Genomic DNA, 13,860 nt, shown 5'->3' with positions numbered 1-13,860 from the left:
GCCAGGTGAGCCAATGGGAGGGGGTGTTTTTCAACTGAAGAAGTTAGGTTCTGGGAATGTCTTGTGTGTGGCCGGAAGAGAGTCTTTTGTGTGTGCAGAGGGAGGAGCGAGAGAGATGGTTTAAGTCTGAACCAGGCTTGGAGGATTTCAGTAAATATACAGGCCTCAAAAGAAATCTGGGAATGTACATATATAAGTACAAGGAAATGTTTAATCAGATGTGATCAGATTATTTTTTGTTTTGGGTTTTGTGCAGGATTTCTCAGGCTGGCTGATGTACCACTTCCCGCCCCTTGTACTCTGTATGTTCTGAAACCCAGGGAAATAATTCTCTGTGCTTTAATCTACCATTTTCTTTAGTTGCTCTGTGACTCTTCTCAAACAAGCGTGCTTTATCACATATATTTTTGTTTTGTTAATCACCTTTTTTAAAGCAATGGCTTGATTCCCATGTGCTAGAGAAGGGGCTGTGTTTATGTGCAGGTGTAAAGCTGAAAGATTGCTGGGGCTGTGTGCTCTGCGTGCTGCAAGCCCCTGGGGAAGCAGGGGGCTTTGCACTCTTTTCCCGTCCCCAGTATACTCTTGCATCTCCCATTGCCCATGCTTGCTGTGCAGACCGGTTACAATGGCACCATCTCTTCCCAGGAGGCAGGTGATGTGCAGAGCACCTGTCCCCTGCAGCCAGTCACTTTGACTGGCATGTGGAGATGCAAAAGGCAGGGAGCCTGTCTGAGGGTCCCACTGGGCTGCTGGCTGGGACCTACCTAGCTAAGCGCCTCCTGGCTCCTCCTTCCTTCCAGCGCTCTGCTCCTCTATCCCAGGTCACAGCCCCACCTCAGATCCTGCCGCACCCACTGTTATACCCTTCCTCCAGGTCAGAATCCTCTCCTGCACCCATATTCTCTTCCTCACCCCACACAGCCATCTGCACCATCTGCTCCCCAATATCTTACCCCAAGTTCCTCCTGCATCGTACCTCCATCCTAGACCCCCGACCTCACCCTTTTGATGTCATGGAAAAGTGTGGCCCTTGACCACTTTCCAAATTCTTGGAATGGCTCCTCATCAAAAATTATTGCCCATCCGTGCTTTATGAATTGCCTTTTACTAAACCTTTGTACCGATTTGAACACAGTGGTACCCCACTCTTAGTGGGGCATTCAGCCATTACCTTTTCATGTGTAATAATAGAAATAGTAAGTTCAGTTCTCCCTCTTCAAATTTTCAGGAAGAGCAAGAGTGCTTCTGAAACTGTTGCTTTGCATAATACTTAGTGCTAGTGGCGGTGTCTGGAACTATGTTTCCACACTGTGAGGCAGGAGTAGGATGCACTTGTGGACAGAAATGTAATTTAGTATTTGGTTGCCTTAATTTTTCGACTACAGTTTCGTTTTCCTAGATAGAAGCCTCAATATCATGGAGTTAATGTAAAGAGGTACCTATCAGTACTTTGCATGCCAGTTAACTTTAACCTATCAGTAACCCCAAAACCAGCTTTACCTGGGAAGCTGAGAATTAAGATGAGATTTAAAAAAATCCAAACACATTAAAGGGTTGGAAATTCACACTTGTGGCATTTGGATTAATCTGGCATATGCTTTGTATGGTTCTGTGTAGTAACCAGACAATTATAGTACATAGATAAATAGTCACAAAGTTTGCTTCTTATCCCCTCACTGGTTAATAAGATGCTGCAAAAAGAAATCACACAACCCCATTACTGCATCCCAGTCTGTGGCTCCCAGTCAGCAAATCGGTTCAGTAAACTGAGAAGTTACTTAAAACTCTATTCACTGTGTAAAATATTCTTCTGATCATGAAAGGATCAGCTACCTTACCAGATCAATACTAGTTTGGATCTTATCCAAAATGCCAGTCAGTCCTTTAGTATCCAAAACAAAGGCTTATTACAGAAGAATGAGGTCTCAGAGGGGTTGCCATGTTAGTTTTGTAACATTACAATAAAAGAAGCAGTCCCTTAGCATTTTTAAAGACTAACAGGTTTATTTATTGGATAATGAGCTTTTGTGTGTAGGAACCACTTTTCATCACCTAATCAATAAATTTGTTAGTCTTTATGAGGCTATAGGACAGCTTGTTTTTCATAAAAGCAATCTCTCTCTCTCTCTCTCTCTCTCTCTCTCTCTCTCACACACACACACACACACACACACACACACACACACACACACACACACACACACACACACACACACGATTTCAGAGTCCATATATCAGGTTTTTTAGCCGAGTCCTTTTCGATGGCTGGATCTGCTGGTCCTGTGTTCCAAGCATCCCAACCCAGAGCAGTTCAACAATCTGGCCCAGGAGCACAGAGGGTTGGAAGGAGGGCTGGCTATTACTGCCCCCTACTCCTCTCCCCCATGTCACCTCATCCCCAAGGGATTCTGCCTGGGGGTTTACAGAGAGCCTGGCGTGGGGCGGCAGCAGCAGTCTGGCTCTGCCCTGGACTCCCTATGGCGGCGGGAGCTGTGGGGAAATGGAGTGAAGGATAGTGAGTGTGCGTGCCAATTCCACGCCCCACAGCTCCTGCTGCTGTGGAAAATGTAGGAAGGCCTGACTGCTGCTGCTGCCCTGCACTGGGCTCCTCCATAATTTCCAAAGCCAGGTCCCTAGGGGATGGGGTGCCATGCGGGGAGTTGGTGGCAGGAAGGGATAGGGCTTGAGGGACGGTAATGGACAGGATCCGCCATCAGCCAGCTGCTACAGATGGGCAGGATTGTGCAACTGCTCTGGCCAGGGATGGCCCCTGGGTCAGGAATTTAAGACCCCTGCATGATACAGAGATGATACATACATATAAACAAGCTTCTCCTATTTAGCAAATTGTAAGCTTTCCACTGATACCATATGTGGCACTTCTTATGAGAAATTCATTTCAATTTTGTAATATTGATATTGATAATATTATAAATGGTCAGCCATATTTCATCTAGCATCACAAAACTTATTTTTAAAAGCATAATAGATTACATTTTCCTTTTCCTTTTTCCCCTCATGGTTTTACGGGGCAATATTATGTTTGTCTGGGAGCACTAGCTGTATATTTCTAAATTGTGTATTTTTTATCCTGGGAATTTAGCCCGGGAGAGGGAAGAGAAGGTATAGGCCATTTTAAAAGGGGGCTCCGATCCTCCTTCAGAGCAGACTTTGCCTAAAGTTTCCATTAAGAGTAGGAGATAGATTGTTTAGAAATAGGGGAGTTCTTCATGGAGCTCTCTGTAGCAGAATATTATTTATCAGTCTCACTGCAGACGAAACCTCCCACTATTCTTCATAATGGAGAAGAGGAGAAATCACTTCTAACCCTGAAAAATAAAACATATATATTCAAATGTAGCCAGTGCATGAGATTTTAGTAATTTTAACATTGAGATGTTTGAAGAGGCTTTGTTAAGGTCATTTGGAACAAAGAAATGAGGCATTACAGAGCGTACTGTCGTTCTTAAAGGACCCTTTGTATATTTAACTCACAAATTTACAGATTTATTTGTGAATTCTGAAAAAAAAAATTATATTTTGCTCAGAGTAAATGCTATATTTTAGCAGGATGGGCATCTTTGCATCTGCACATATAACTGGCAGGCACACTCATTCTTCATATATAACACAGTGATTGAATCTCTGCTTCGCATGCAAAACTTGACCTAGCTTAACTAATTGCTATGGGCATTTCTATAACAAATATTATGTAGGCGGGTGTATCAGTAACTGAATGTATGAATTCAGGTGTATACAGGGCTCCTTTTTCCTATGTTAAGTGCGTGTTTCTAGATACGCATAATATTCACTAGTGGATTGAGTGCCTATTTTGAATAAATGTATTAAAAAGCACTTCGCTTCCTGATGACTAATGCTTTTCTGACTGTCAAGCTACAATATCTCAGCTGACAAGTTTATAACTCAAATTTTACTTGTCTGGTTTCACCACCAATTCCATGTCTTACCTTTATATACACACCCTAACTAATCTGCAGTTGAAAATACAGGTGTCCAGTATTTATATTCATTTAAGCAAGCACCTAATAAGACCTACAGGTAGTTTAACAGAGATTATCTAGGGAGGTTGAAAGAATCTGAAAGATCTTCAAAGAATGAAACTGATGGATTACTGTGCGGTTTATTTGTGTGGAAATGTGCCACCGCTCTTCCTGAATTTGATCACAAAGAGCTGTAAATATGGAAGAGTAGAGGACAGAAATCATTCATGGGATTGGTCCAGACAGATACGGGTCAGGGCTACGTAGCTGAATCATGATTTACATAGTTGGGGATTATCTGAAATATCTGCTCATTTGAAAAAGGAGGTTGACTGCTTTGGAGACTGAGGTACATCACCTGCCATTATCTATACTAATGGCCCTGAGTAGCTATAAATCATGCAGAGATTTTCAAGAGACTTTGATTGGATCAAATGTAAGTACCCATTTTTCGGGTATTGAACCTTGTTATTTCAGCTGTGCAGAAACGTTAGCTGAAGTAATGAAAATGCTATTAATCAAAAATATTTTTATTCAACTTAAAATAATTTCCCCCCAAGAAAACAGGGAGGGGGAGATTGGCAGCAGGAAAACATTGAGTCCCGTGAAAACTTCACTCAGAACTGGCTGAATCTGTAGCCTTTGAAAATTCCCATTGCAAATGGACCCATAGAGTTTGTAGAGGCTTGCAGTTAAAAGTTCTTGAATGTTCAGTTTGCACTGTTAGGGCTCCAGTCCCACTCACCTCCCTACCCGCTAACTCGCTCACATACTGTACTGTAAATGTATTTGGGGGCTGGAGCAAGCTCCAAGTAGAGAAGGAGGAGAAGCAGCAGGTGCCAATCCCTCCATTCCCTTTTGATGTAGCAGGAGATGGAATGATTTGAGAGGATGAGACTGAGTCTTATTCTCAAACTAATTGGTTTAAAATCTGTACATTTAACAGTATTTACAGCTGAGCATTGTCTAATACCCCTATCTCAGTAGGTAGGCAAATATAATTTACCAAATCTACAAACATGTTAAGAAAACTTTGTTGAATTGAACAAAGAAGTTAAAGGGGAATAAATAGTTTATAGTATTGGAGATTGCTCTGTAAAATGGTATACTAGAAAAACAGAAATTATGCAAATAGTAAGATAACCACTTAGAGAGACTTGCCTTTTTTTTCCAAGTGTTACATATCAGTTTAATGCTGTCTATCATCTGGAATTTTTAAATATAAATAGACTTAAAAGCAAAAAGGTCGTCTTTTGTTTTTCAACCAGAACTTTTAGAACTCTGCATGCTGTGAATGTAATAATTAACTTTCAGAATGTGCACTTGTATGTTAGGGCTCTGTAAATGGGAGACTCTGTTCTAATTGGTATTGTTTTATGGTGCTTTTGATGTAAGACTCGGACCAGCCATTTGAGAAAAGAGTCCTTATTTTAGGAGTGCTGCCAATCTATTTTGTACTTTTTAGTAATTATACGGTATATTGTTGTCTCCATTATGTTTGTTCATGTTGCAGATGGTCCTGCTTATTCTACCTGTGTTCTTGCTTTCTTGCCAGTAGGAAGTCCCAGCATAATGGGGCAGCAGACAAGAGGTGGGGGAAGGAGGAGAAGTAAAAATAAAGTATTTTATATTTCTCTGTCCCTTAACTTAAGACTGTAAATTTAGCAAGCTTAAAATTCAGTTATGGGTTAAAAACTAATCCAATCACGCTTGAAATTATTGTATTTATTTCTTTACTATTTTTACCACAGCATGTTTTGTGTGTGGTACATACAATATTTTTGTGTTTGTGTTTTTATAGAATATTTTATAGGGGTAGAGAATCCTGTATAAAATATATTAGTTCGCTTATTTTTATGCCAAAAGTAAGTAATGACAAACAAATCTGAGTTTCATTTGTATGTGCTGATTTAAACCCCAGTCCTGCCTATGCTTAATCATGCACTTGCCTTTAATAGTATCATGCAGTCATGCGTTTGTGTTAAGTATTTGTGGGATCAGAGTCCTCGGTACATAAGGGCAATGCAGTGATACAGAATACTGGGAGTCAACCAAGGTACAGAATATACAGGTTGGATCTCCTTGGTCCAGCAAACTCAGAATCAGGCTGGTGCTGAATGAGGGAATTTGCCACATCAGGGATAGTCCCTTGCCTCTGGCCCCCCAGCCTCCTGCTGGCCACCTTGCCACTGGCTCCAGCTGGTCTGCCTGTTGGGCTGCCCTGGTCCCCTAGCCCATATGAGCTGGGACCAGTGTGGTAGCCCTCAGCTACCTACCCTCCTGCTCCCTGAATCCTGGCTACCAGAGCTCTCTGTTCTGGGAACATCTGTGGTCAGACCAGACAAACTGGGTTTAGGGAGGCGCAACCTGTTAAGTCTTATGCATTTATCCATTCACAAATGTGGAGTGACTGTTTAGTAATTCCCGTTTGTCCACACTGCAGAGTCTGTAGGTGTTCTGGCACAGGTCAGCTCTCTTCTAAAACTAAGTGGAGTAGTTTTATAGTATGGGTTTTGTTTTTAAAGAGAAAGTGAGTGAAATGTGACCAAGCAGCTGGCAACTACTGCTGGAAAGGGTCACTAACTTCATTGTGAGGTCAGTTTAAAATGCTAACCAACCATAGGTAATGCCACAGATTGTTGTGCAAGTGCCAGAGAAATCCACAACAGCTGTTACGTACAGACATCGAGGGAATGGGGAGCCCATGGCTAACTTGCAAGGGGACAAGGATGTGATCCAAAAGAGAGAGAATGAGTTCATCTTATGTGTTGTACAAGGACAATAGAAATTAAACAGCTCTTTGGCTTAACAAATGTTCCACAGATGGAATTACCTTCACAAAGATTGGGTTTTTTTCCCCCACCCCCACCCCTGAGCAACAGAAATGCAAAACTGTATGTATTCTCACACAGGACACACAAAGCGGGGGCCATGGATGCATTTTCCATGGAAGGCCTGGCCATGAAGAGTGCTTTGTGGTTCCTTACATCTCTGCCCCAGCTACCAGGTCCTGAGGTCCCTTCCAGCCCTAGGATTCTACGATACCTGTGCCATGGGTCCCAGTGTAGAGAGAAAAATCAGTGTCTGCAGAGCAGGTAGGAGGAAGAGAGTAAAATAGGGTGAAGAGCAGCATGTGAGGCTGTGGCTGTACCTCCCATTTTGACCAATTTATCTGGTACATTTGACTTCGTCTGTGTTCCTGAGTCATAGAATATAGACCTTAAGGCCAGAAGGGACCATTAAATCATGTCGTCTGAGCTCCTGTATGATACCAGCTGTGAACGATCATCTATTCCTGTATTGAGCTCAGAATTTATTCTATATTATGCCCATTATCGTGGTATGTTGGCACTAATGAAAGCAAGAAAATATTTAAAACAGCCAAAAAGCATTACGCCTGAGCTAGGTCATTAGTATGAGTGGGCTAAAAGTGCTAAAGTTCACTTTTAAAAGTGGGTCTGATGGACTTGATGATTTGGAGTTTGATATAAATCATTGGAGGTAAGGTTTGGGCAAGCATCAATGGAATGATGAGTGTATTACCAATTGGCCTCATTTGCATTCCCCTTCTGAAAGAGGAATGTAGGGTAGCCGCAGCCGTTTTTGAAGATCTCCTTTTATATATCTGAAAAACCAAACTGCTACCCTTATTCAGACAGGAGGTAGATAAATACAAGTAGCAGAACTGTGTGCTAAAGAGGAGAAATGAAAAACAAGATTTCATGATCCCAATTCAGGGATGCATTTGTGCACATGCTTAACCCACATTAAAGTCGGTGAGGCTTAAGCACATACTGGACTGGGTCCTGTGGAAGTATTTGTCTTCACAGGATATGTGAACACTGGAGTAGCGAGTGACCCTCTGTAGGGTGCGAGAAGACATTGTAACGGTTGAGAGTGCAGTCCGACCCCTCTGTGAATCTTCAGGAGAATTCCAAACAAACCAGTTTGTGCAAGGTGAAAAGCTGCAAAACAACTAACCCTGCCATGGCAACAACTGCAAACAAGGCGCACTTGCCACGACTTCAAGGCTACGCTGGCGGTAGGCCATAAGAGACAGTGATGAGGAATGCATAGGCAATTTTAGGCAATCTTATGTTAATGAGTTCAGCTTTATCAGCTAGTGTTAGGAGGCCTGTTACAGAGCCTCTCCCCGAGCGAAGCTCTGGCGCGTCGGGTCTTTCCCCCACTGGTGACTGTGGCGTCTCCGGGGCTCCCGTTGCGGGTGTCACGCGCTTTCAATAAATCAAATATAGCACTCGCCTGCTGGGTGCAGCCTTGTTTCTGGGGAACCCGAGCCTGGCTGGCTACACCCTCTCAGCCTGGATAGATGGGCTAGCTAGATATTGTGGTTGCACCTCGGGTTCTCAAACCACGTGGGCTGCGTGAGCTTGATAGGCCCAGTTTGCAGCCCAAGCCAAAGCAGACACGGTGCTATTTTTAGCACACTACCTCAAGCCTGGCAGTGCAAGTCAGTCTACTTGGTCTGGGAGGCTTGCTCTCAGCTGCAGTGTAGACATAACCAATAGCATCGCTTTGATTCCTTATCCATTTTGATCTGATTAAGTAAATGAAAAGTTCAGGTAAAACTGTTCAACAATAAGAGGCAGAATGGCCATCCCTTTCTTACTCTGCAAAAAGGGAAATGTGAATGTTGATAGGGAAATACATCAATATATAAATATGAAGATGGCTTTCTTTCTGCACCCTGCCACAGCGGTATATCCCCACTGGAGTCAGTAAAGTAGCATGTTGTAACTATGGGCAGAATATGACTCCTTAGCTGTGTCTACACGTGCACGCTACTTCGAAGTAGCAGCACTAACTTCGAAATAGTGCCCGTCGCGGCTACACGCGTCGGGCGCTATTTCGAAGTTAACTTCGACGTTAGGCGGCGAGACGTCGAAGTCACTAACCTCATGAGGGGATCGGAATAGCACCCTACTTCGACGTTCAACGTCGAAGTAGGGACCGTGTAGACGATCCGCGTCCCGCAACGTCGAAATTGCCGGGTCCTCCATGGCGGCCATCAGCTGGGGGGTTGAGAGATGCTCTCTCTCCAGCCCCTGCGGGGCTCTATGGTCACCGTGGGCAGCAGCCCTTAGCCCAGGGCTTCTGGCTGCTGCTGCGGCAGCTGGGGATCCATGCTGCAGGCACAGGGTCTGCAACCAGTTGTCGGCTCTGTGTATCTTGTGTTGTTTAGTGCAACTGTGTCTGGGAGGGGCCCTTTAAGGGAGCGGCTTGCTGTTGAGTCCGCCCTGTGACCCTGTCTGCAGCTGTTCCTGGCACCCTTATTTCGATGTGTGCTACTTTGGCGTGTAGACGTTCCCTCGCAGCGCCTATTTCGATGTGGTGCCGCGCAACGTCGAAGTTGAACATCGACGTTGCCAGCCCTGGAGGACGTGTAGACGTTATTCATCGAAATAGCCTATTTTGATGTTGCTACATCGAAATAAGCTATTTTGATGTTGGCTTCACGTGTAGACGTAGCCCTTGTGTTACAAAATACTGCACAGAAATGTAGACGCATAAGGTGATAGAGGCTACGTCTACACTCGCCCCAAACTTTGAAATGGCCACACAAATGGCCATTTCGAAGTTTACTCATGAAGCGCTGAAATGCATATTCAGCACTTCATTAGCATGCGGGCGGCCGCGGCACTTCAAAATTGATGCGCTGCGCCTCGCCGCCGCGCGGCTCGTCCCGACGGGGCTCCTTTTCGACAGGACCCCGCCTACTTCAAAGTCCCCTTATTCCCAGGAGCTGATGGGAATAAGGGGACTTCGAAGTAGGCGGGGTCCTGTCGAAGAGGAGCCCCGTCGGGACGAGCCATGTGGCGGTGAGGCGCGGCGTGTCAATTTTGAAGTGCCGCGGCCGCCCGCGTGCTAATGAAGCGCTGAATATGCATTTCAGCGCTTCATGAGTAAACTTCGAAATGGCCATTTGCATGGCCATTTCGAAGTTTGGGGCTAGTGTAGACATGGCCAGAGAGGTAATACCTGTTGTTGGCTCTTTTATTGGAACAGCTTCTGTTGACAGGAGTGACAAGGATTTGAGCTTACGCAGAGCTCTTCAGGTCACTCTGTAAGCTCAAAATCTAGTGTTCCAGCAGAAGTTGGTCCAATAGAAGATATCACCTCACCCGCCTTGCCTCTTGAATATCCTAGGACCAGTGTGGCTATGAGAAGACTTCATAGAAATGTAGGCAGTTAAAATGATTGCTTATGAAAGAATGTCATTTTATGCTAGGCTTGTGTAAAGTATGTGCATAACCAGTGATGTTGCAGTTTTTTATCCAGAATGCATTTACATAAACTGTTGAAAGAGCACGGAGGCTGCAGCTAGAATGTAAAGTCCTCGTGTAATACTTAAATCGTTTTTTTTTCCAGCACACTGCTTCTCAAGATGTCACCTGGGATCTTTTCATCCTGTTTTGCCCATGACATTTACTGTATTCGCTTCTAGGGCAGCCATGAAGTGGTGATGAGTTGGTTTTATATGTAGCATTGCATTTGCTTGTTGATGAAATCAGCTGGCCCTGTGACTATAACTTAAGTGGCAGCTCCTGTTAATTCAATAAGATGAAATTTAACATAGGACAAAAAGGTATAATTGTTAGAAAGGAGACCAGCACCCTGCTGAAAGAGGTGCAATCTGAGCCTTCTGAAAGGCATAGAACTTTAATATTCTCTAATTCAGACTACACCCTTCATGCCCAAAGACACATAGGAGTATAGGCAAATCCCAGGCCATTCTAGAAGAGGATAGAGAGGCAATTTCATTATTGCACAGGTTTCGCCAACTTTCCAGTGTGCCTTCCTGTCCAGATGTTTAGGTTAGTCAGAATTGAAGACCTAATTCCCCTCTGGTTTAAATCCTCTGAAATCCTACTGCAGTCACTTGAATGTGGTATAAATCTGGGTGTTATTGAATCCTGCATGTCTAGCTGTAATCCCAAAGCAATCTGCATACCAGGTTTACCTGTCGTATGTCATGTTGCACAGTGTGGCTGCATGAGACTCAGGGACACAATAATAATGTTCCTTCATAGGGGAAATGTGGATTTTACTTCTCTCACTCCGCCTCTCTGAATTGAAAGTACAAACATATACTCGTGTGCATGAGGGTTCTGTATGTTACACTAAAGATGCTTGCCTAAAAGCTGTGATAGTTCAAAGTGCATAGTGAATACCTTTGTATCATCTTTTATCTTGGAAAAAAGTTGTTTTTAGAAGTCTTGACATACATGATTAAATGGAAAATGAGGTGCAGGTACATGTGTGCTTCTTAATGGAGGGCTACTGTGATTGTCTATGAATTACAAACTTGTAAAATTAGTATGTGAAGAAAAGTCATCATCCCATTCACCTTCCTCATAATGCTTCTCTCTGGAGACAGAAAACTGTTAATGTTGTCCCCCTAATAAGTCTTATTTATTATTAACTGATTGAATTGTCCGCATGAAGGGCTTACTCTTTTAATTGGCTTCCAGTATAGTTCATACACTTTGGAGTTCAATTAATTCTGTCATGTGGCTGTGCAATTTAACCATAAAGAAGCAGCTCTCTTTGACTGATTTTACAACTCTGTAGATTTTAGATAGTAAGCACATAAGTGCAGTACCTTATACCCCTTCCTGCAGGTGCACTAAAATGCCTGCCCTGAATTTCCTTCTCTACAAGGGTGTCCTCAAAGATTTACTTTGTGCTGCTGCTGCTTCTTAAGACTAGCTCTGGTTTCCCAACATATTCCTTCATTCTCTTACAACTTTTATGCGTGTGTTTTAACCACTAGCATACTGGACAATGCTCTCTTTGAAAGGCAGCTTTGTAGAGATGACAGTCAAAATTGGAAAAGCACCGAAGAAATCATTGATAGATCCCCTGTAAATAGGTTTGATTTGTATGAAAGGAGAGAGCTATGAATCTGTTTTTTATTAGGAAAACTTTTTTTTTTTGGGGGGTGGTAATTCACCATACCCAAACACTAAGGCAGAATAATGATAGAAAAAGAATGGGTTTCAAAATCATTTTGCTGTAGGGAACTTTTTACAGCTGTAACTCAATTCAGCAGCAGTTCTTGGCAATTTTGGATTTTGCAGCCCAAGTCTATTCCATAGCTTCCAAGATCCTGATTTTCTTGTATAATGCTGACAGGTGCAGCTGAACATGGGACTTCTGTAGCTTAGTGCGTGAGCCTCTACCATTGGAGCCACAAGCCCAGCTGGCTATTAGCTAAGGCTGTGGAAGAGACTCGTTCTTTCTCCTTGAAAGTGGTCTAAGTGCCACCCCACGGGACAGTGAACCACATCCAGAAGATGTGTGGGTTACACTTACAATAACCAAAAGAATAAGCAATAAGATTTTGAAGGGAATGGTGTAATGAATCTGTATCCAATAGCATGTAATTGATCTGTGATTGCTAATAGCCAATATTCTCAACAGTGGATTGGATAGTACGTGGAGAGGGCTCTGAATCACTACAGAGAATTCTTTCCCAGGTGTATCTGTCTGGATTTTACCAAAATGTTCACGTTCCAACTGATTGTCATATTTGGGGCTGGGAAGGAATTTCCCACAAGACAGGTAGGCAGAAATCCTGAGGATTTTTCTCTTTCCTATGAACCATAGGGCCTGGGTCACTTGCAGGTTTAAACTAGAATAAATGGTAGGTTCTCTGTAATATGTCTGTAACGTTAGTCACTCACCTGGAGATATGGGTCCAGTAGTTTTTGGCCTCGAGTTCATACTAGATTGAGGATGGGGAGTTTGTGGCCTATGGGCTCTGCCTGTTGGTGGGAAAAGGGGAGGGGGAGTGACTGTGTAGCAAGAATGCTGTGCAGGGAAACTCTGCCCACCTGCGCTGGCTTGCAGGCTCCATCCCCATCACTCCCATTGGCTGGGAGCAGTGCCTGCTGGGACAGAGCAGCATGGAGCCACCTCTCATACCCCCTCCCTTGGAGCTGTGGCAGATAAGCAGCCCACCTCCTGCCCCAACTCTGCACCTCCACCCTGTTCCTTGTCGAAAGGGGACCTTGGACTAATCAAGCAGAGACCTTAAACATTCTGCGTAGGTTGTACTTCACATTATATAGTTTATTATTTTTATTTGTGCAAAGCCCTAAACTGCATTCAGAACTTTGCAGTGAATATAGAGCTATGTTCTTGTCCCCCGGGACCTGAAAATGTAATGTGAAAGATGACGCACACCCATAGGAGAGCACAATGGCCTCTCACCCAAGCATAAGCATATGGTGTGCAAATGCAGAAAGCACCAATGTGAAAGTGAGGGACAAAAGGGGGAAAAGTACACAGAACTGAAAGAACATGTTAGGTAAAAAATTTTTTGTGCTGCATTCAACACATCTGTGACACTGGAATCAGTTTAATTTGCACTATGAAAAGGAGAGAGGTAGCTGGAACTAGCAGGGTTTCTTTTTTGTTTTTATCAGGATAAATGTAGGCTAATGTGCTTGTTCCATAACAATGAAAGGTGATTCATCACCTCCTGAATGACTGTTCCATGCTTATTATTAAAAGGACTTTGCGCTATATCCTTTTTCATCCTTACTCTTTGCTATTGTAGATGTATGTCCCTCGTCTCTTCAGATGGTGACAGTGGAGCAGCTTCTTAGGTTTAGCCATAAGTTCTGAATTTGTGATTTGGAAGCACTTTATGTATTGGCGGCAAAGCTGTCTGTCTTTTCGTTCTTCCAGAAAGATACCATGTGCATTCTTGTGCCTGAACTCTCAGAATTGAACTGTTTTGCCAATGTGACTTGGAAGGAGAAGCTTGAAACAGCAAATCCCTTCGGGAACAAGCCTCTTAAGACATTTCAAATGTATATTTAGATTTCCA

At 43.5% G+C, this 13,860-nt stretch overlaps 1 protein-coding gene across 2 annotated transcripts in view; it reads left to right on the top strand.

Moving 5' to 3' along the window:
- TULP4 (TUB like protein 4) overlaps positions 1-13,860 on the top strand; it is a 247,965-nt gene that overhangs the window by 92,424 nt on the left and 141,681 nt on the right. The window lies entirely within an intron of this gene.

The sequence above is a fragment of the Carettochelys insculpta genome, chromosome 3 (assembly GCF_033958435.1).
Source record: "Carettochelys insculpta isolate YL-2023 chromosome 3, ASM3395843v1, whole genome shotgun sequence".
Taxonomy (NCBI): domain Eukaryota; kingdom Metazoa; phylum Chordata; order Testudines; family Carettochelyidae; genus Carettochelys; species Carettochelys insculpta.
The sequence above is the reverse complement of the archived record's forward strand: the minus strand, read 5'-3'. Positions and strand labels throughout refer to the sequence as shown.